General features: G+C 38.7%; 1 long non-coding RNA gene across 1 annotated transcript in view; it reads left to right on the plus strand.

Moving 5' to 3' along the window:
- Nucleotides 1–21,701, plus strand: part of LOC130831413 (uncharacterized) — an 88,117-nt gene that overhangs the window by 43,336 nt on the left and 23,080 nt on the right. The window contains exon 2 of the long non-coding RNA XR_009048050.1: nt 12,210–12,337. This is a non-coding gene — a long non-coding RNA (uncharacterized LOC130831413). The remainder of the gene's footprint in view (nt 1–12,209; nt 12,338–21,701) is intronic.

A 21,701-nucleotide genomic window follows, 5' to 3' on the forward strand; every position in this document is an offset into this window, starting at 1 on the left:
TATCTCTCTGGCATCCTTGCATGTTTAGTTGTTTTGTCATATTATTTATTTTTCCTCACAGATGCATGTTGTAATGCACAGGGGATGGTGTCTCAGTGTGCTACAAAAAAAAATACCATAGACTAGGAGGCTTAAACAACAGAAATTTATTTCTCGTAGTTCTGGAGACTGGGAAGTCCAAGATCAAGGTGGTAGCAGATTTGCTGTCTGGTGAGATCCTACTTCCTGGTTCATCGAGAGCTGTCTTCTCACAAATGTCTTCACAAGGTAGAAGGGGCAAGGGAGGTCTTTGGTGTCTCTTTTATAAGAGCGTTAATCCCATTCACGAGGGCTCCACCCTCATGATCTAATCACCTCCCAGAGGCCCCCATTTCCGGATACCATCACACTAGGGATTAGGTTTCAACTCATGAATTTTCAGGGGATACAGTCAGTCAAAACAGATGGGTTAATATATTGTGTTATTATACTTCCCAGACAAAGCTTACCATGAGCGAAGAGTTGCTGAACTTCTATATCGTCCAGTCCTACCCAGTTGCCTCGTAAATTTGAAGACTGAGGCCTGGCAAGTCTTGGTGGTTTGCACGAGGTAGCCCCACTGGTAGTAGCAGAGCTGGGACTCCTGAGGATTCCTTTCACCCGAAGTGATGCCTGACCATGCCTCCCTTCTCCTACCTGTAGTTCTTTCTGTGTCTGGACTTGTAATCATACGTGGATGCATGTAGCTCATCACTGAGCACGGAGAACAGGAACAATCACCCTCTTTATGATGAACTATAATGTGGATCCTTCTTTTTTTGTGTGGTTCTTCTTATTTTTAATACGCTTGTTGCCGCATATGCTGGGAGTCTGTTGAACATTGTCAAATGTAAACTGTTGAATAATTTCAAGTATTTGTATTCATCAAGACTCATAAGTACAGATGCCATTTCTGTCCCTTGAAGTGAGGGCCTGTCAACCAAGGCATGGGTACCTTTATTGTGAAATTTGTTCTGTGTGCAATTAACAAAAGGTTAAAAGGAAGTCCTTTCCGAAAGCTTGGCTAAAGTCCTAGAATTTGTACATGACTTTGCAATATGCTCCTACTATATATTGTATCTAGTATCCTTAGTCCCTGTTTTTGGCTTCTTCATCTGACCAAGCTAAAGGTTAATGAAAGAGGATTTCTTTCCTGCTGCCAGTGGATTATATCACAGCAGATATATATATGTATACACTGTGTGTGTATGTGTGTAGTTGATTTACAATTTTATATTAGTTTCAGGTATTCAACATAGTGATTCAATAATTTTATAGGTTATATTTCATTTAAAGTTATTGTAAAGTATTGGCTGTATTCCCTGTGCTGTCCAATATGTCCTCATGGCTTATTTATTTTATCCATAGTTGTTTGTGCCTCTTAAGCCCATACCCCTATCTTGCTCCTCCCCTCTCCCCTCTTCCCACTGGTAACCACTAGTTTGTTCTCTGTATCTGTGAGTCTATTTCTATTTTATGTTCTTTTGTTTATTTTAATTTTTATATTCCACATATAAGTAGTAACATTCAGTATTTGTCTTTCTCTGATTTATTTCACTAAGCATAATACCCTCCAGGTCCATCCATGTTGTTACAAATGGCAAAATTTCATTCTTTTTTATAGCTGAATGATATTCCAGTGTGTGTATGTGTGTGTGTGTGTGTGTGTATGTGTAATTTCATGTCTTCTTTATCCGTTAATCTGTTGGTGGACGTTTAGGTTGTTTCTATATCTTGGCTGTTGTAAATAATGCTGCTATTGTGAACATTGGGGTACATGTATCTTTTTGAATTCGTGTTTTCGTTTTCCTCAGATATATAGCCAGGAGTGGAATTGCTGGGTCATGTGGTAGTTCTAGTTTTTGGTTTTGTTTTTAATTAATTAATTAATTAATTTGTGGCTGCGTTGGGTCTTCTTTGCTGCGTGCAGGCTTTCTGTAGTTGTGGCGAGTGGGGTCTGCTCTTCATTGTGGTGCATAGGCTCCTCATTGCAGTGGCTTCTCTTGTTGCAGAGCACGGGCTCTAGGCACGTGGGCTTCAGTAGTTGCGGCACATGGGCTCAATAGTTGTGGCTCATGGGCTTAGTTGCTCTGTGGCATATGGGATCGTCCTGGAGCAGGTATTGAACCTGTTTCGCCTGCTTTGGCAGGCAGATTCTTAACCACTGCACCACCTAGGAAGTCCCGGTAGTTCTAGTTTTATTTTTTTGAGGAACTGCTGTTTTCCATAGTGGCTGCACCAATTTACATTCCCACCAACAGTGTACAAGCATTCCCTTTTCTCTACATCCTTGCCAACATTTGTTATTTATAGACTTTTTTTGATGATGGCGCTTCTGACAGGTGTGAAGTAATATCTCGTTGTGGTTTTGATTTGTATTTCTCTAATGATTAGTGGTGTTGAGCATCTTTTTATGTGCCTCTTGGCTATCTGGTATATCTTCTTTGGAAAAATGTCTAGTCAGGTCTTCTGCCCATTTTTTAATTGGGTTGTTTGTTTTCTTGATGCTGAGTTTTTGTATGAGCTGTTTATATAATTTGGAAATGATCTCTTATTGGTCATATCATTTGCAAACATTTTCTCCCATTCACTAGGTTGGTTTTTGTTTTGTTGCTGGTTTATATCATGGTAAATATTTTAAATTAATTTTTTTAAATTGTGGTAAAATACACATAAAATTTACCATCGTGGCTATTTTTAAGTATAGAGTTCAGTAGCATTAAGTACATTTGCTTCATTGTGCAACCATCACCACCATCCATCTCCAGATCTCTTCTCATCTTGAAAACTGAAACTCTGGTAATGGTAAAATGTATTGTGTATACAAATCCATCCATAGAGCTGAAATAGTAAAATTCTCACAGTTGAAGTTACAGTAGTGACGTATAACTACTTAGATTCATAATCTCCGCTTCTTCAACATTTCAAAATCTTCAGCTAACATTTGTATGGTGTTTTATTGTAAATATTCTCACTTAATATTCAAAACTCATGTGAGGTAGACATTCATATTCCCATTTTATAAGGGCAGAAGTTGAAGTGGTCATAGAGAGGTAATGAAGGAGTCAGAATTCCAGCTTAACGCCGTTGCTCTTAAATCCTTTCTGTTTCCACTATGCTGCACTTCAAAAGACTGTGACTGGTATTTTCTTTCCTTCCTTTCCTCCCTCCTTCCCTTCCTCCCTCCCTGCCTCTCCCCCTTCTTCCCTTCCTCCCTCCCTCCCTCTTTTCCTTCCTTCCTTATCTGTCTATATCTTTGTTTGCTAGTGATGACGTAGGTGTCCAGAAGGTGTATTTCTGGAGTTTTGTTTTAAATTATGGGTCCTGCCCTAACAGCAGACATTCTTGTTCATAACCTTGGGCATTCTCATCAGATCAGGAATTATTCTGCTTTGCCTAGACACTTCGTAGATTCAGCAGATGTCTATTCAAGTATTACTTTAAAAAAAGGCCTGAAATTGTATTTAAATGGCTTCCATTATTCACTAATTAAATTGCAGATTATTTCTCCTGGGGATTTTACATGAGGCTGAGTTTCTTCAATTGTTTGTGTTGGACGATGACGAAATAAATCTATTGCGTTGCAGCTCAGTGAAAAATCCTGCTGAATGGGCCAAAAAGTCCACACACATCCTACGACAGCTTTATTTTAAACGAATAATACATTTTCTTTTTTTCTGGCAAGATGGAGCATGGACAGATAGTGGGCTTTTGTTTGTTTTTATTTGTTTGTTTTGATTCTGGTGCTTAAAATACCTGGAGGGGTCTGGGATACAGTGGAGGCCCATGTGTTCTATTGAATGTGTCAGCTTCCTTGGTCTCCAGGGATTTTACAAAGAGCAGAGCAATGGAATTCAGATATTTTAAAACTACATGTGTGTTTCTTACACGGATGCCACAATTAAAATCTTTAATCAGTCTTGTCAAGAGGGTAGGAGTAGCAACCGGTTCACCCGTAGACTTCTGCTACGGTCCTTATCAGTTGCTGTTGCCTTGCTGGGTAGCAATCACACAACATCCTCCCATGAGCTGTTTTCATTTACACTGAGGGAGGGAAGCAAAACCAGAATTAGGAGAAGGATCAACCAGAAGAGTTCAGTGTTCCTGCAGATCAGAGACTTGTCACAATATGCCGTTGATATTTTTGCACAGGAATGCTTGCTTCCTCTTATTTTTTTTAATAAATTTATTTATTTATTTATTTATTTTTATTTATTGGCTGCGTTGGGTCTTCGTTGCTGCACGCGGGCTTTCTCTAGTTGTGGCAAGCAGGGGCTACTCTTTGTTGCGGTGCACGGGCTTCTCATTGTAGTCACTTCTCTTGCTGTGGAACACAGGCTCTAGGCACGCAGGCTTCAGTAGTTGTGGCATGCAGGCTCAATAGTTGTGGCTTGCGGGCTCTAGAGCTCAGGGGCTTAGTTGCTCTGTGGTATGTGGGATCTTCTCGGACCAGGGCTCGAACCAGTGCCCCCTGCATTGACAGGTGGATTCTTAACCACTGCGCCACCAGGGAAGTCCTTGCTTGCTCTTAATATGTAAATTATTTCCATTCCCCCAGTAAAAAAACACAGGAAAAGTTCATGCTAATGTTCAGTCTTATACACAGGTAATTAAGACTTTGCTCTCAGAATAAATAAATACCTGACACTTGCCAGCACTGGCTTTGGGGCAGCAGTGTCTTTGCTAAGCCTCATATACATTGTCGTAATTAATCCTTACCCCGTGGTGAGGGAGGCAGTAGTCTCCCTGTTTTACGGACTAGGAAAGTGAGGTTCAGAGACGTTGGGAGACTTGCTCACATGTCACGATGACAATAAGTGGCAGATCTGGGATTGTGTCCTTTTTGTGATATCAGTGCTCAGTTTTTTAAAAAGCAACATTCATTTTTTTTGGCATTGTTGCTGATATTAATGTTCTTTAGACTTGAGAACCGATGCTGACCCAACTCAAGCCTATGGGTGTTAAAGGCAATCTCAGATAAAATGTAAGATTTAGTTCCATTCCACAATGCGCTAACATGGCAGAGCTGAAGTGGGGAGCTCTAGAGCTACCAAAATATTGGTTGGGAAACTGAATGCTTTTTCAAATCAAGTGCCTCTGCGTAGTAGTGACCCTGGACAGTTGGTGAGAAAGAGTGTGTCACCAACATAAATAATCAGAAAGAAGTCTTGGATAAGTTTGAAGCAAGCCAGCGATTCCCACATGGAGCTGTTAAGAAGGGACCAGGGAGTGTGAAGAAGTGAAGGTTGCTTGGTGTCCAGGATAAAATGAGGGATGGATCTTAGCACCACAGATGGAAACTGCAGCAGTAAGTAACAGAGAACCAGAAGAGAGACACTTCCATCTGGATTCATTCAGAAAAGCACGTCAGAGAACTATGACAATGAAAGCATATAAATCTCCACTGGTTATGTCGGATCAAAATGCAGAACAGATTCAGAATGGGCCTTTCACATACATATTCCTATTTTGAGGTACACTGTGGCATACAAATGATATTATAGGTCAAGAGCTATTTTACCTTTATATATTAAATTTATTAAAAAAAAACCCAAACGCTTCTTTTCATAGAACCTCTTACCACTTTATTGTTAATTTTTGGAATAAAATGTGGGTAGTGTGTTCTTACTGTTGTTTCTCAGTGTTTTAGAAGATGAGCTGGCAGACACCATTCTTTCGTTCTCTAGCTGTGATGTAGTGTGTGAGAAATGCTGAGGCAGTTCAGCAATCTTTTGTAGGGCGGTGATGAAATTCAGGACTGGAGGGTGATTTATAGGTCAGTAGGGATAAAATGTTGCTGCTTATTTCTGAATGTCACATCACAATGACCTACTTTTCTTTTTTGCTTATGGTTTTCATGATTCAAGTTTTTCAGGCAGAAATAATTGGGGGGCTTTGGCTCTGTTTCTTTGCCGCCTCTTCCCCCAGGATCTTTGTGTTCTAGCCCTCACTTGCTAATATGGATATTTTAATCATATTTCATACGAAAAGGCATGGGAAAAGGTGTTGACACTTCTCATTAGACAAATAGAAATTGTGTTGTATTTGTATACAAAAATGTGTTCTTTACCGATATTAGCAGGATGTTATATATTTAGGAGTGTGTGTGTGTGTGTGTGTGTGTGTGTGTGTGTGTGTGTGAGGCCCCTGTGAGAATTTCTTAAAAGCAATGGAAACTTGCCCCAAGAAAAAAATCCATATATTCACATGCCATGATTCTCTCATACAATTTCAAATGGTGGATTCATCCCTGAACTCTTGGTTATGAATCCTTTGTTCTGAAATATCAAAAGTCATTTTAAATATACTTGGCTTTGGCCACTGGCTATTTGTGCATTCCCCATGAAAAGGTGGACGTTTGTGGTTGTATGAGACAGTAGGAGATTTGGAGATTTCTAGATTTCAAGCAAATACACTATAAGCCACACTTAGAGAGTGTGGTAGAGAAAGAACATGACTTTGAGAGTGTGTATCCTGAGGATGTTGGGTGGTGAGAAATGAGAGAAGTAATAGAAGGCATAATTAATGATTTCGTTTTTTCTTTTTTTAAGAAAAACTTGGAACATACACTCAACCTGGGGATTTCCAATAACAAATACAATGAAGACACACAAGTAAATATTTACAGCCACGTTAGACCTTGAGAATGAAGGATGGGAGTCCTTGAAGGCAGGGACATGGCCCTGTGATGTATGCTCAGGGAGCTCCTATATGTGACTGAGGAATTAGCTCTGGGAGTGGAAGAGGCCAGTCTTCATTAGATATCTGGGAGGAGATGAGTTTTGGGTCAGAATTTCATCTTGAAGCTTATTGGATTTAATGCTTTTCTCTCAAGGCATCTCAGTGATAAACCACCTGGGATGGGAGAAAAACCTAGAAGAGTTGTGAGGCCTCTCTGTCCTCCTTTCTCTTCATGGTAGAAGCACCTTTATTCTCCAGCTCCTGAATTGCTATGGTGAGAACTGCAGCTAAACAAGCTCTGTGCAGACCTTCACCTAAAAGGAGCCAAAATTGTCATCTGAGACCACATTTACCATCCTCCCAGCAATACACAGTACAAGGCCATAAAACAAAAAACTTATCTTTATCCTCCTGGAAATGCCAAGAATTCCCTGTTTATACCACTCTCATGACATCTACACGTAATGCCTTAGAGTTGCCTTAGTTCATTTACCAGACTGAAAAGCCCTTAAATTAAGATCAGGGATCTTGGTAGTCCTTTTATTAGTAAAGCAAGCCAAGCATATTGCTGGTGTTCAGCAAATAGTTGCTGAGCAAATATTAAAAAGGCCAGTTAGTGTCACTTAAAAGCTCTAAACATTCTCTTTTGAATTGTATCCAACTGCTGATCAAGTTGGGACAGCAATTCAAGGTTATGTTGTCAGAGGCGGAGCTGTTTGCTTGTCATTATGACAATTAGTCTTGTAAGTTACCCAGAGTCTGCAGTGCAAGTAAATTGTAGTCCTTGCATGTTTGGTTTTCCATTGCTGTTTATGATGTACAGAATCATGATGATGGAATTGCAGTCAGATTCTGATGTTTGTTGTTTGGCCTCAGTTGTGGGCAGGGATGAAGCTGGTTCATTCATTAAATTGCCATTCATTGACTACCATGTGCTAGGTATTATCTTATACACCAAGGATCTCAACATGAGTAAGATGTGACATCTGCCTATAATCAGCTCTCAACTTGGTAGGGGAGACATATGTGAGTAGTGACTGCCATATCTAATATGTTAAGTGGCTTGAGAGAGGTAAGGAAGAGAAGCACAAAGAGGGGACTGATTCTGCCTGGGGGCGGGAGGAATATGCCAGGCACAGGACAGAGTTAGGAATGAGACTGGAATGGCAACATTCCAAGCAGAGGGCAGAGCCAGTGCAAAGCATAGAGGAAGGTTTGGAGATCTCTCTGAGTGGTATACCTGGAGCGGAGGGGGCGAGGGCCAGCATGGCTGGGTGAAGTGGAAAGGTGGTGTGTAGACACCTGCCTCCCTTCCCACATGGAGTCGTCTGGACTTTCTCTTGCAGGCACCGGTGCTTTTGAATGGGGAAAAGCCGGTTCTGACTACCAGTTTTTTTTAGAGTAAACATCTACACCCAGATCTCAGTTCTTGCCTGGGGTAAATAGTAAATAGAGACTGTAATTGGCCAGAGGAACTATTTCATCACGCTCCAACAAATTATCAGGGGAGCTTAAACAAAATTCAGAGTTGGGCAGGCTGACTGCCAAAGTACCACAGAACCATTTTAGAAAGTGGAGAGATACTCTTGAATATAAGTTTATTTGTTTGCTTAGAATTAAGAGAAATAAAGGTGAACTCTGTTTCTCATTTTTGCATTGGACTTGGGATCTGAGTTAGGCTACTGGTGTAATCAGTGCTGTCCTTTCTTAACTGGCTTTGTATGGGGCTGACATCAAAGAGCAGTGGTATAGGAGCAACAGAGAACAATTGAGTACTGAATCTAGGTCGCCTTGCACTTGGTGGGATAAGGAAACTAGATCCAGCACCTGTATAACCTGTGTAACTAGATTTCCATGTTCTGGCCCCCTATTCAAAGTCTAACAAGTAATTTTAATTAAAAACAAAATAAAACAAAAACTTCACTTTGTCATATACCTCGTAGCATTGTCGCCTGTTCATGCCTTTATCCGATAACAAGCATTTATTGAACATCTACTAAGTGCTACTCTTATAGGTTAAATTTTAAGAGGGAGAGGGAAGATGGCACAGTGGGGATGCTACAGGCATGTGTAGGGTGAGAGAGAGAGAGAGAGAGAGAGAGAGAGTGTGTGTGTGTGTGTGTGTGTCTAGAATGAGAAGCATTTAGCCTGGCAGTACTGTGGAGTGTGATGGGAAGCAGAGAAATTGGACTGAAGCATTGCTCAGAGCCTGATCATGATTTGAACTATGTTCAGGTGTCTGGAATTTATCCTAATGCCACTAAGAAGATTTGCTTCCTGGAAAGATCGGTTTAGCTGGTGTGAAGAATGGATGGAGTAAGGCAAAGTTGAAGACAGACCAGTTAGGAGGTTTCTGCAGCAGTCTGGTTGGGAGATAACAGTAGCCCTAACTGGGGGAGAGGCTGTCAGAATGCAGAAGCATGGCTAGAGGCCAAAGATATTTAGGAGGTAGATTTTTTTTGGCTGCGTCGGGTCTTAGTTGCCACACGCGGGATCTTTCATTGCAGCGTGTGGGCTTCTCTCTAGTTGTAGTGTGCGGGTTTTCTCTTCTCTAGTTGTGGCACACAGGTTCCAGAGTGAGTGGGCTCTGAAGTTTGTGGCACATGGCTCTCTAATAGAGGTGCATGGGTTAGTTGCCCTGCCCCACGTGGAATCTTAGTTCCCTGACCAGGGATTGAACCTGCAACCCCTGCAGGAGGGATTCTTTACCACTGGACCACCAGGGAAGTCCCTAGGAGGTAGATTTTAAATGGGACTTGGTGACTGTCTGGAGGTGGGGGTCTTGGGCAGCTGGGAAGAAGAGGGTGCTGTTTCTTCATCTAGGAAACATAATACTTATCTACGGGAGTGGGCATTCTTTTCAGTGTCATTCAAAAAGTATTAACTGATCCAGGAAACCTTTATATTCCCTGCTCGCTCAGTCAATGTATAGATGCATGGGAGAGGAGAGGAATAAATTCAGAAGCGTGAACACACTCCCATTTTGATTTTTCTCTGTCTGCTTTTGAATTTCAAGGCCAGGCACATATGCTTCATGAGTTTGAAGGAGATTGTGATCCTATAATCTTTTTCATTTTCACAGAACTAGAGAGATGTAAACTTCCTTGGAGAAGGTGATTTTTGCAGCCTCTGAATTAAAAGCTTTTCCAATTCCACCTTTGGTAGAAAATCAGTGGTGCCTGGTGTTTATCAGAAGGCCCCCAACACTCTTGTGTACAGGTCACCAGCACTCATATTTTATGCCTGTCACTTTGAGCCACATATTTTCCAGTGGTCCCCAGCTGCTAGGATCTCAAGCCCCTATTCTCTTGGATCTTCAATTTTTTTAAATTAAAAAACAATCTCTTCTAGGAAAGCACATTTGATGTGTTGCTTAATAAATGGGGTTTTCTCCTTCTGAACGTGTCATCCAGGTCATTAAATGGAAAAATGTGATCTATAATGCTACAGAGCTTGCCCTTTTTAATACATTTTAAATATAAAAAATCAAAATTGTCTGCGTCTGTTAAAAAGAATATATAGCTGGAATTTTAATTTGATTATCTTCCCCAATTTTCCCAGACTTTCGTAGGCCAGCACTTTGTTTGAACAGCTGTACTCCTGTAAATCTCAGTAACAAATGAATCAGGAATAATTTTGTGGAGCAAGTCAGATGAAAGGAACTTCCTAAGAAAGACAGGTCATTAAGAGAAGGAAGAAGAAAAAACTAGCAAAAATTTGAGACATTTAACAACTGCTTTTTTTAAATAAAGCAATTTGCTCTGATAATTCTTTTCTAATAATCTTAAAATATGCTGTCCTTAATAGAGGAAGCACTTTATTTCCCTTTAGGTTTTAATACTGGGTGGAAATAAAATTTAAAACTAAAGTCAGCGGGCAAGGAGAAATGCTAAAAACTGAGCAGCATAAAAAATAGGCTAGAGCAGTGTAGTCGATTTTTTATTATTTGTAATATTCTGTCATCTGTATGTGTATTATCCATATGCTGGGTGTGGGGGGATGGAAGAGAAGAGGGTGAGGCTGTGAAATCTGTCTGCCTCCAATCACAAAAAAGATCAAATTAACATGTGAAAAGATATTTGCAAGCGATGGCGGATAGAAGGGCTTTTGGCTTTTAACATGTTACCTAGTGGCTAGATTTAAAAGCAAAAAATAAAGCTAAAGTGAATTCAGAGAAACATTGATTCACCCAACTGAATAAACAACTTACTGAATTTGCTAATCTAATGAATCCACTCTTGCTTCTCTTTTGCAACGTAGATTCGCAGGCAGTAAAATAAATTAAACCAACATTCCCCTCCCTCCCCTCTTACTAAAAATAAGCTGGCTTTCCCTGGGTAATTCAGTCATTTCAATTCCCAAGGCTGTCCCCCACAGTCCACTGGCAGGAAACAATTGTACGGAGACAAAATCTGTTCTCTGCAGATCGCAGAGTTTGGGTTCTGAGTATTATACCTTAGCTCTACTACCTAAACTGATGAATAAAATAAATATTAACTGAGGTTATTTTTAGAAGTAAATGGCCTACGGATGATGTTGATTAGCAGATACTTCTAGATAGATCTTTTATGAAGCTTAAAGTTATATTGATGGTAGGAAATGATGACTTTGGGGGAACATCCTGGAAAATTAAGGCTATTTAAAGTTTGAAAACAATTGTGAAAATCTATACACTGAAGTAGTAAAAATATTTCAGTTCAGTAGTCTGCAGACCTTAAACCACTAGGATAAGGTTCAGTTTAGATTGCATATATCTACGTATAATCATTTGATACACATACATTCACCTAAACACAATTTACAAGGAACCGTGAAGGACAGAACAAACAGGGAAGAAAACGGGTCAAAAGATTGCGAAGTGGTGAATGACAAGTTTTACGCAAGTTAGGCAAAATATAATACAGGGATATCCTCGTTAGCAAGTTAATTATGAGTCAAGACTGTATCACTAGGCTTTTCATTGTTCAAAGGCATGATATCCGGATGCGGAAATAGGAGGACAGCAGATTAGAATGGGGAAAGAAAACAATGCTTATATAAAAGTTCTGCTCACACTTGCAGCATTTCCTTGCCTTCATCATGACTGGGCATCCTTCCAAGGAAGAATCTAAATGGAAAGTAGTTCCAGCTGAATTCTTAATGCGGGGAACCTTAATCACCTTCTGGTGCCCTCACCTTGAGGAGCAAAGACTCCTCAAGGATTGCCTTTCCCCACTTTTCCTTCTCTGATGGACCAATTCTGATTCTTTCCAGTCTTGTTCACCCTAGGATATTATGCTCAAGAGTCATTTACATGCTCAACTAATCTTAATTAAAATGTAAAGGAAGATCAGGGCATGATCAAATTCGGTTCTGAATATACTTGAATAGTTGGGCATCCGTTTAATGGATTAAACAGTTCTTGGAATGACTTCTCTTCCTGACAGTGTCTTAGTCTTGCTGTCATTTCTTAATACTCTTTTCAACTTCCATTTTTAAGTATTGGCTGAATGTTCTCTTTTAACTTACAGACGATTTTGCCGTTTGGAAACTTATATCCACGTCTTTGACTGCGGGTCACAATTGCTTTCCTCACAGTCTGGTTGGGAGAGTTGTTAAACACTGGAATGTCCTTCTGAGGTGGGCTGTGGAATGTCATGTAAGTTATTAATATTTTTTTCTCAATATGATGGGTTTTCATATGTTGCAGAAATGGCTCGGGCAAGTCTGAAATTTCCTTCTTTTTTTATTGAGGTATAGTAGACATATAATATTATATTAGTTTCAGGTGTACAGCAAAATGATTCAATAATTGTATATATTGTGAAATAATCCCCCAATAAGTCTAGTTAATATCTCTGACCACACATGGTTGAAGAATTTTTTTTTCTTGTGATAAGAACTTTTAAGATTTACCCTCTTAGCAAATTTCAAGTATGCAATACAATATCATTAACTATAGTCACCAGGACTTATTTTTTAACTGAAATATACCTTTTGACTCCCTTTACCCATTTTTCACACCCCTCATTCCCAACCACCAGTCTGTTCTCTATATTTATGAGTTTTTTTCTTTTTCTTTTAAAAAAGATTTCACATAGAAGTGAGATCATATGGTATGTCTTTCTCTATCTGACTTATTTCACTTAGCATAAATGTCCATCCATGTTGTTGCAAATGGCAAGATTTCTTTTTTTAATAGCTGAATAATATTCCATTTTATATATACCACATTTTCTTTATCCATTCATCTACCAATGGACACTGTTTCCATATCTTGGCTATTGTAAATAATGCTGCAGTGAATACTGGGTTGCATGTATCTTTTCATATTAGTGTTTTCATTTTCTTCAGATAAATACTCAGCAGTAGAATTGCTGGATCATATGGCAGTTCTATTTTTAATTTTTTGAAGAAAGTCCATACTGTTTTCCATAGTGGCTGCACCAGTTTACATTCTCACGAATGGTGGACAAAGGTTCCTTTTCCTCCACATCTTCATCCACACTTGTTATTTCTTGTCTTTTTGATAATAGCCATTGGACAGGTGTAAGGTGGCATCTCATTGTGGTTTTGGCTTGCGTTTTCTGATGATTAGTGATGTTGAGCATCTTTTCATGTACCTGTTGGCCATCTGTATGTCTTTAGAGAAATATCTATTCAGATTCTGATGTTTCCTTTAAGCCTGTGAGTCCCAGAGTTGTTGCTGTTGGGCTTTGCAGTGTGAGCTCCTTGATTAGTGAAGATGTAGTGAAGATGTAGAAGTGCAAGATGTAGATGTAAAGAAGATATTTAATTTAATAATATTTAAAATTCACCAGCTCCACACTGTTCTGTGGTCAGTTATACTCAAAATTAAATGAAATGTTTTAAACTTGGTTATCATGGATTTGATTCCATACGTGGCCAAACTAGATTGATTTCTAAGAATTCACTTTGTAATTTATCAAGTTATCCTTAACATTCAAATTGGGGAACAATTTGGCTAGATGCAAGTGAAAAAGTTAAACACGACTGTTTTAATTGTGATGGTCAAGTCATCCTTAAAAAATCATCACTTTTCCTGTGACATCTTCCCAGGCCTCCCTCCCCACTATCCAGCTGTTAGTTACTGCCTGAGTTGGTTCATGTGAAGCAGTAAGCACAGTGTCTAGGACCATGTAGGTGTGCTCATAAATGTTAGTTTTCACTAGTACTATTTTTAATATTTATAATAAATTTTTTATTTTTTTAATTATTTTAATTGAATATGTAGAAAAGATTTATTTTTATTTTATAATAAAATATTTATTTTCATAAACTCTGTTCTTATATGGCAACTTTTACATCATACATGTATTCAATCAGTCATCAAAAATTTATTGCTTGGCTAATGTGTTTTAGGCACTGGCACTAGATTCCAGAGATACAGAGTTGACTAAGAAAGGTGTCCTTTTGAAAATGATGGCTTACTTCTTATAATAATGTGTTATCCTAGTGTATTTATTTATGTCTTTTATATTGGGAGCTCATTTGAGGTCAAAACCATGAGACAGAAAACCCGAACAAACTTTTTGGCCAACCCATATCTAAAATTTCAGGAAAATATCCAAAACCATGCCAGAGAACAGGCCCAGAGAGGAGTCCGAGCTTCCCCACTGAGCACTGGGTGCGGTGGTTTGCACTGCTGCCAGGAAGTCTGCTTTATTGCAACCACTGCCAACAGTAGTGCTGCTCTGGGAACTCAGCCTTGCAACTAGCATTGGCCCCCTAAACGGGAGACCTCTGTTGCCATCTGGACCAGTAAAGGCAACTTGTATCCATACCACTATCTAGTGTCCTTTATCTAGATGCTGACATGTGAATCCCAGTTTTGCAAGAGTGAATCTAATTGGCGGTGCTGAAGTCACCCTAGCTGCAAAATTGTCTGGAGAGCTGAGCTTCCTAAGTTCTATCTTGGGAAAGTTGGGACCCAAAAAACCAAGAATGACCCAGCGGCCTCAAGGGTGTTCAAAAGGTGCTGGCCAGTCAGAAAACACAGCAACTATCTTCTATACCAAGTTCCAACGTTCTTATCTATATTATAGGCCAATCATTCCAACTTCACAAGGTTGTTATAAGGATTAAGGAAGGTAATTTAGGTGAAACTGCTTAATAAGCTGTCCAGAGAGATATAAATACAAAATAATATTATTCTTTTACTATGATTTGTATCTTTGGCCAAAGCATAAAATTGAGTGCTTAATAAGTTGATTAATCTCCAATTCACTTTAGGGGTTTTTAAAATGGGAATAATATTCTACTTCCCCAAAGGGTGTTGTAAATGTTCAGGAGAAATTGAAAAAACAACCACTTCTTATATCAAAGAGCTGCCCTCATAAATGTATATCATCTCCACATTTTTATTTTGTAATGGAATCACACAAAATGCTACCAAGCATAGAAATGGTAGTTTTAAAATCTGCGTGGAATTTCAGCTACTTTTTGACTTGTTTCTGAATTTTAAGTATTTGTTCCGCTTTAGTTTTTACTCTGGTTTCATCATGAATACAGACCTCTTGTTCCAAACGAGACAATGGGCTTATTCAGCCCTCAATGCCCTCTACATTTGGTTGTTCTGCCATGGCCTTTCAGTGACTCTACTAGAGGGATTATTACCTCAGAAGAAATGTAGCTGTGACAGCTGAGTTTTTGGAACAAGTAATAGCAGTTGTGTAAAAGAGGGTGTTAGTGTAAATGGCTGTAGCAGTTGCCAGATTTGCATTAACGCTAATGCAGTGGGAATTAGTCACATATCCAGTGAATGCCATTCTGGCCTTCCAGGTAAACCTCCAGAGGTCAATATCAGTGTAATTTCAGAGGAGAAAGAGCCAGGCAGGGCTATTTTCTTTCTTTGACAGAAATATTTCTCTGTATAATATCAAGATTTTGAGTTAAGCTACTTGATTAGCTTTCCTTTTTCGTAAACATTAAAGTAATATATTGCTAGAAAAATTAAAACATGATCCAGCTCTAGAGTGCCACAAATTGGGTTATAATCCTCAGATCATTCGATTTCTGCCATCTTAAAGTTATATTTTATTCAAGAATATGGAGAATTTTAAGATATGTGTTTTCAGATACCTTCTTACATATGCGATGCTTCATACTAGATTGAACTCCTGAATTTCCAAATCCCTCATGTTGAATTCAGGGGAATTCCTTCTTAATAGAATTAAGAATTTCATCTTAATTTCTTCCTCCACATCTTCACATATGTGTACACACACTGTCACTCATTTATGCTTAACCAAAATAAGACATTTGTTTCAGGACACTGGAAACCTGGAATCCTTACCTTGTGTTTTGGTAGAGGTCTTAGCGTGGAAATGGAGGCTGCCTTGTAAATAGCACGTAGTCGACAGAGCTTACTGGGGTAAACAAAGCATTCTAACAAACAGTAAATGTGGGTGACTCAAAATTTATTTTGATTATGTGATATGTATAAGTATTCATGTGATCTGCGAAGATTTTCCATGTCTGAAAATTTCTAATTTCATCTCTTGAAATATGTACTGTGTACATAATGGAACTGACGGTTGGTGGGGGGGGGGGGGATGAGCTAGATTGAGGAGCAAATGAAATATTCAGTGCTGAAGCTTTTGCTTTAACTGGTATTGTTGAAAGTAACTTGACACCCTCCCCCTCCCCCCCTCCAAGTCTGCAAAAGAGTTCTCAGTGTGGGTGTATTGTGATTGCCTTTTATTTTATTGACTCACTAAATTCTTAGATTACTCTGTACCATTTGATATTGACAAACCATAACATTCTTATGGAACTTGCTCTGTAGTGACTTATAAAGAATTATCTTGTTAATGAACTCAGCATCATTTGGCATTCAAGTTTAATTCAAATGGAAAAGTAAATGATTATGTAAAGATTTTTCCTTATTTTAGCTTGTATACTTTTACTGTCTCTGCCTTTTCTCCGAATTCATGGATTTTATCTCAAACCCACTTTTGCTAGGTGAATTTTTACAGAATCTGTTGTAATACCTGTTTTGTTGTTAGCTTTTGATTTAAAGATTTTTTTTTTTGGTAATTAAAAAGGTTGAGAAGGACTTCTGAAGTAGAGTCTGAGGGAGGTAAAAGTGAAAAACAAATCTATGTTATCCAGGGGGTTTAGTTTTTAAGGATGCTGTTTAAAGATAATGATTGTTTATGGACTCTTTAAAGATGTTTTCTCATAAGGGTTGCCAGATAACAGATTAGTTATCTGAGAGTGGTTTGAAAGGCCTTTTGAAATTGCCTGGGTGACAATATTACTTTATGGCACTTAGAAAGCTCCTTTGAAGTTGGCTTTTTATATTGGAAAACCAGAAAATATTTTTCATTTCTTCTTTTATTAAACAGAAAGTAATATGTGGAGTAGAGATTTAGTAAAATGTTGTAGAAGAAATACACTGGTTAGTTTTGTGGATGACTCGATTTTTCATCTTTCAGCCTTTGTGGGTTACAAGATTTTTCTCTATTTGGATTCTTAGCATCCAGCATGTGTGTGCTGTTTTCTGCAGATGGTAGGTCATTACCAAGTTCACACTGTCATGCCTCCAAATTTTGAGGCCCTCTTCCCTTTTCTTGCCTCTTTTCCACCAGATATTATTTGGTACAAAGTCTGTATTGCTACTCCCAAGCGTGGTTGTTAAGAGAGCTTTGGGTTGTAGGGCTCAGAACATTCCTGCACAACCTTTGTAATACACAGTCACGCTAAAGGAACAGGTCAATGGAATGGGCTGTTGGGGTCAAGGCTAGAAACTTGCAGAGGCAGATATTGTAGTCTGGGTTGGTGGGAGTTTATGAGAGTCTTAAGTCCAAGCTTATCTGAGCTCACAAAGGAGATTCACGGTCTGTTGCGCTACAAAAGCTATTTAGGCAGGCACTTTTCTTCCCAACTAGCTTTTAAGTGCTCCTGGGGCCCTCAAGCCTATTCACTTAGGCTTCTCAGATTATGAATACATAAACCTTAATGATTTTGGAGTCCGAAAGAAAGACATCCTAACCAGAGCATCATCAAAACATGATTCTGCTAATCGAATGAACAAATACATTTTAGGCTATCACAAATTCACTTGATTCTAGCAGTGAATATAGTAGTTTCTGTAACACTTGAACATTTATTCTGTTTTAGCATTGATAGGATGATTGATATTGATGATAAATTTGCATTCAAATAGTGGAACCAGTCTTGTGTGATAGATCTAACTTCTGAGAACAGCAGAAATGATTTTAGTTTTTATGGTTTGACAAAATACACAAGGCATTCGATGAATATACAAGTTGGTTATTTCAAGCATCTTGGAGCTTTCATCTTCCCATAATCCACAGTTATGGAGGTTATGCAGTTTTTTCCCCCTTTGAGTTTTGTCTTTCAAAATAAAAATTGTTATTGCTATTGTTTGAAACATATTGTCCCAATATATTTTAAATATTTCAGTTGTTTTAAGCAATGTTTGATATAACCTGAATCCAACTCAAAATTCCTTCATGGGAGACTAGAAACAATCATATGAAATTTGTTATAATAGGATTTAACCTGTAGTGTTCTGATTCTCTCTTCCCTTCAATTTCTATCAAGTTTTTAATTGCTCACCATATGATTTATTTTAGAATTGGCCTACTTTTTTTTTTTTCTCTTTAATGCTTGTGGGCAAATGTAAATTTGTAGCTGAATTAGCAAACCAGGGATCTCTGTATAAGTTAATCACTACAACAGGGAATCAAGTAACTGATTTCTCTGCTTTCCTAGGTTGGCTGTGTATGTAAAGTGGGTAGAGCTAGGATTGGGAGATAAGGGGGCTTATGGGGACATAACTGACTTCACGTTGTTTTATTAACATAAAAGGAATATATGTTTATTGTAGAAAACACAGAAAAGTAAAATGAAGAGAAAATCCATTGTTTCTCCACTCAGAGATAATTATGTGAACATTTTGGTATCTTTTATTTCATACTTTGAAAAAAATATTTTATCGGTAAAAAGTGTACATATATTTCTGTAATAAAAAAATAGTGAAATACCTACCTGTGCATCTGCCATCCAACTTAATAGAACAGTACCCAACCTGTTTTACCCCCAGTCATGCCTCCTCACTTGTATTGCAGATGCAGTTTTTTCCTTTTCAGTTAACATTTGTCTTTCAAAAAAAAAAAAAAGAGGTGTTACTGTGATTATTATAGACACATTAAGTCTCAATGTATTTTAAGTAATTCAGTACCCTGGATTTTGTGTGTATCATTTTCTTGTGTTCCTTTATAGTTTTACCACACGTGTATGTGTCCCTAAATAATCATTACTTTCTCATGTGTGTTTTAAATCTTTAAATTAAGTGGAATTGTATGTCTTCTGTTGCAACTTTTTTTGATTAACATTATGTGTTTTGTGAGGTGTGAGGCTGGAGTCCATTAATTTTCACTACTGTATAGTATGGGATTGTCCAAAAACTTTATTCAGGTGTTTCTGTAAGATCTTATGACCTTTTTGGCCAACCCAGTAGTGCTTTGAGTGAATAGACCACAATTTATCCATTTACTGTCAATGGACATTTGGGTTTGAGTTGTGGAGCAGATACTGTCAGTGCCCCACCCATGACCCATGGGTCTTTCTTGGTGCTCTCACCGGTTTCCAGATGCTGTCGTCTGCATCTGTGCTTGAGGACCTTTCTCCCCACTCCCTGCAGAAAGCTGTGTGGCCAGTGTACAGAGCAGCAGGTTAGATGCACCCATGGGAATAGCTCTCAACCAATGACTCTTGAGAATTGGGATGTAAATACTTCTGCTCCCTTAGATAAATCCAGTCCCCATAGTTTACCCATGAGGTGATACTCCAGTGACCCACATAGTGACTGGTTTAGTAATACAGTCATTCCTCAGTATCCGCAGGGGATTGCTTCCAGGAGTCCCTGTGTATCCCAAATTCAGGGATACTGAAGTCTCTTATATAAAATGACATAGTACAGCAGGCTCTCTGTATTCATGGGCTTTGCATCCCTGGGTTCAACCAACCATAGTTGGAAATTTTATGGTTGAATCCATGGATGCAAAACTGTCAAATCTGGTGGGCTGACTGTTCAGTATTTATTGAAGAAAACCCGCGTATAAGTGGACTCCCGCAGTTCAAACCCATGTTGTTCAAGGCTCAACTGTGTACCCTTTATTGACTGCCTTTCCTTCCATGTAGGACTTCTCTGCATCTCTACCAGTCTTCCTGTTTATTTTTCCTTCTAAGTAACCTTAATCCTCACCTCAGGATCTGCTTCTAGGAAAGGCTAAACTAAGATAGGGTGTTTATTGCTGTGGATAATCTTGATCCTGTGTTCTGGTACAAAGAGCAAGTAGTTTTCTAAGATTTACTCCCAAGTAGAATGCCTGGGTTACAGGGTATGCCTGTGTTCAACCTTATTAGATGATGCTGAGTTCTTTTCTAGAAAGTAACCAACACTTATGAGTAGTGAACAAATGTTTCTATCATTTAACACCCTTGTTAACTTGCCTTTGGTATCATGGTGAGCGTAAAGTAGTTTGTCATGGTTTTAATTTGTATTTTTGGCTAATGAATGAGATTGTGCACCTCTACATATATTATTGGCCATTTGTATTTCTCTTCTGTAAAGTGCACATTTGTATTTTTGTCACTTTTTCTATTGCTCTGTAGTTTCTATTTGTAGGAGCTCTTTATATAGTCTAGCTACTAGTGTTTATGTGCTTTTAAGATATCTTCTCTCAGTTTGTGGCTATTGTTAGCTCATTTTCTAATGAACACTTTTGATGAACAAATATTAACGTATAGGAAATCAGAAGAAGGCATTAAGTCTTTAAAAATTAAGTATGATATTACTTGTAGATTTTTCTTAGATGCCCTTTTAATTGGAATGTTTAGACCATTTGTAATTTTGTAAATTAATTTTTTTTATTGGCTGTGTGGGGTCTTTGTTGCTGCACATGGGCTTTCTCTAGTTGTGGCGAGCAGGGGCTACTCTTTGTTGTGGTGCCTGGGCTTCTCATTGTGGTGGCTTCTCTCGTTGTGGAGCATGGGCTCTAGGTGCTCGGACTTCAGAAGTTGTGGCACATGGGCTCAGTAGTTGTGGCTTGTGGGCTCTAGAGCGCAGGCTCAGTAGTGGTGACACACAGGCTTGTTGCTCCACGGCATGTGGGATCTTCCCCGACCAGAGATTGAACCCTCGTCCCCTGCATTGGCAGGCAGATTCTTAACCACTGCACCACCAGACAAGTCTCTAGACCGTTTGTATTTAGTGTAATTATTGATATGATTTGATTTAAATCTATCATCTTACTTATTTTCTGTTTTTCTTGTTTTCTTTCTTCTTCCTCTCCCTATTCCCCCTTTTCCTCCTCTTCTTCCTCTTCTTGTCGTCATATTTAATAGTTCATACGTAGAAGCAGAAATCCAATACCTTAAAAATTTTAACAGTGTTTTTATTACGTGGACAAATGGAGGATTCCTTCCTATCCTGGATTGTCAGCTGCGGAGTAGATATCTGGAATAAAGTGTTTCTGACAGAGTGGGTTTGGACATCACTCATATCATGAAAAGTGTGAGTGTGAGTCTGTAATACTGAGCCACATTTAGTGGGTGACATTGTTTGCTAATAGGCTGGCTCTTGAAATGTCACAGACCCAGACAGATTTGCTAGAACACAGCAAACGATTGAACAAGATACTTACCTTTGAAGACCATGTGAGACAAGTGATAGGCAACCTGTAAAGAGTGGCACTTGGAGGAACATCTGTGGGGAGTTCATCAGGTTCATGATCAAATCAGGAGTCTCATGCCAGGGACCGGAAGCCATGCCTCACTTCATTCATCAAATAAAGGGAGGCTTGTTACTCAACTTTCTTATATTAATCTGCCCATTAAGTTCAGCGAAACTTTGTTTTTTTAAAAAAAGTAATTTAACTGACACGAGAAAGCTTTATCAGTTAACCTAAGTCTTGATGCTTTAAACAGCTTAGTGTAGAAGAGTCTTCATAATGTTTATAAGATGAGGT

The sequence above is a fragment of the Hippopotamus amphibius genome, chromosome 11, assembly GCF_030028045.1.
Source record: "Hippopotamus amphibius kiboko isolate mHipAmp2 chromosome 11, mHipAmp2.hap2, whole genome shotgun sequence".
In the NCBI taxonomy this organism is placed as follows: Eukaryota; Metazoa; Chordata; class Mammalia; order Artiodactyla; family Hippopotamidae; genus Hippopotamus; species Hippopotamus amphibius.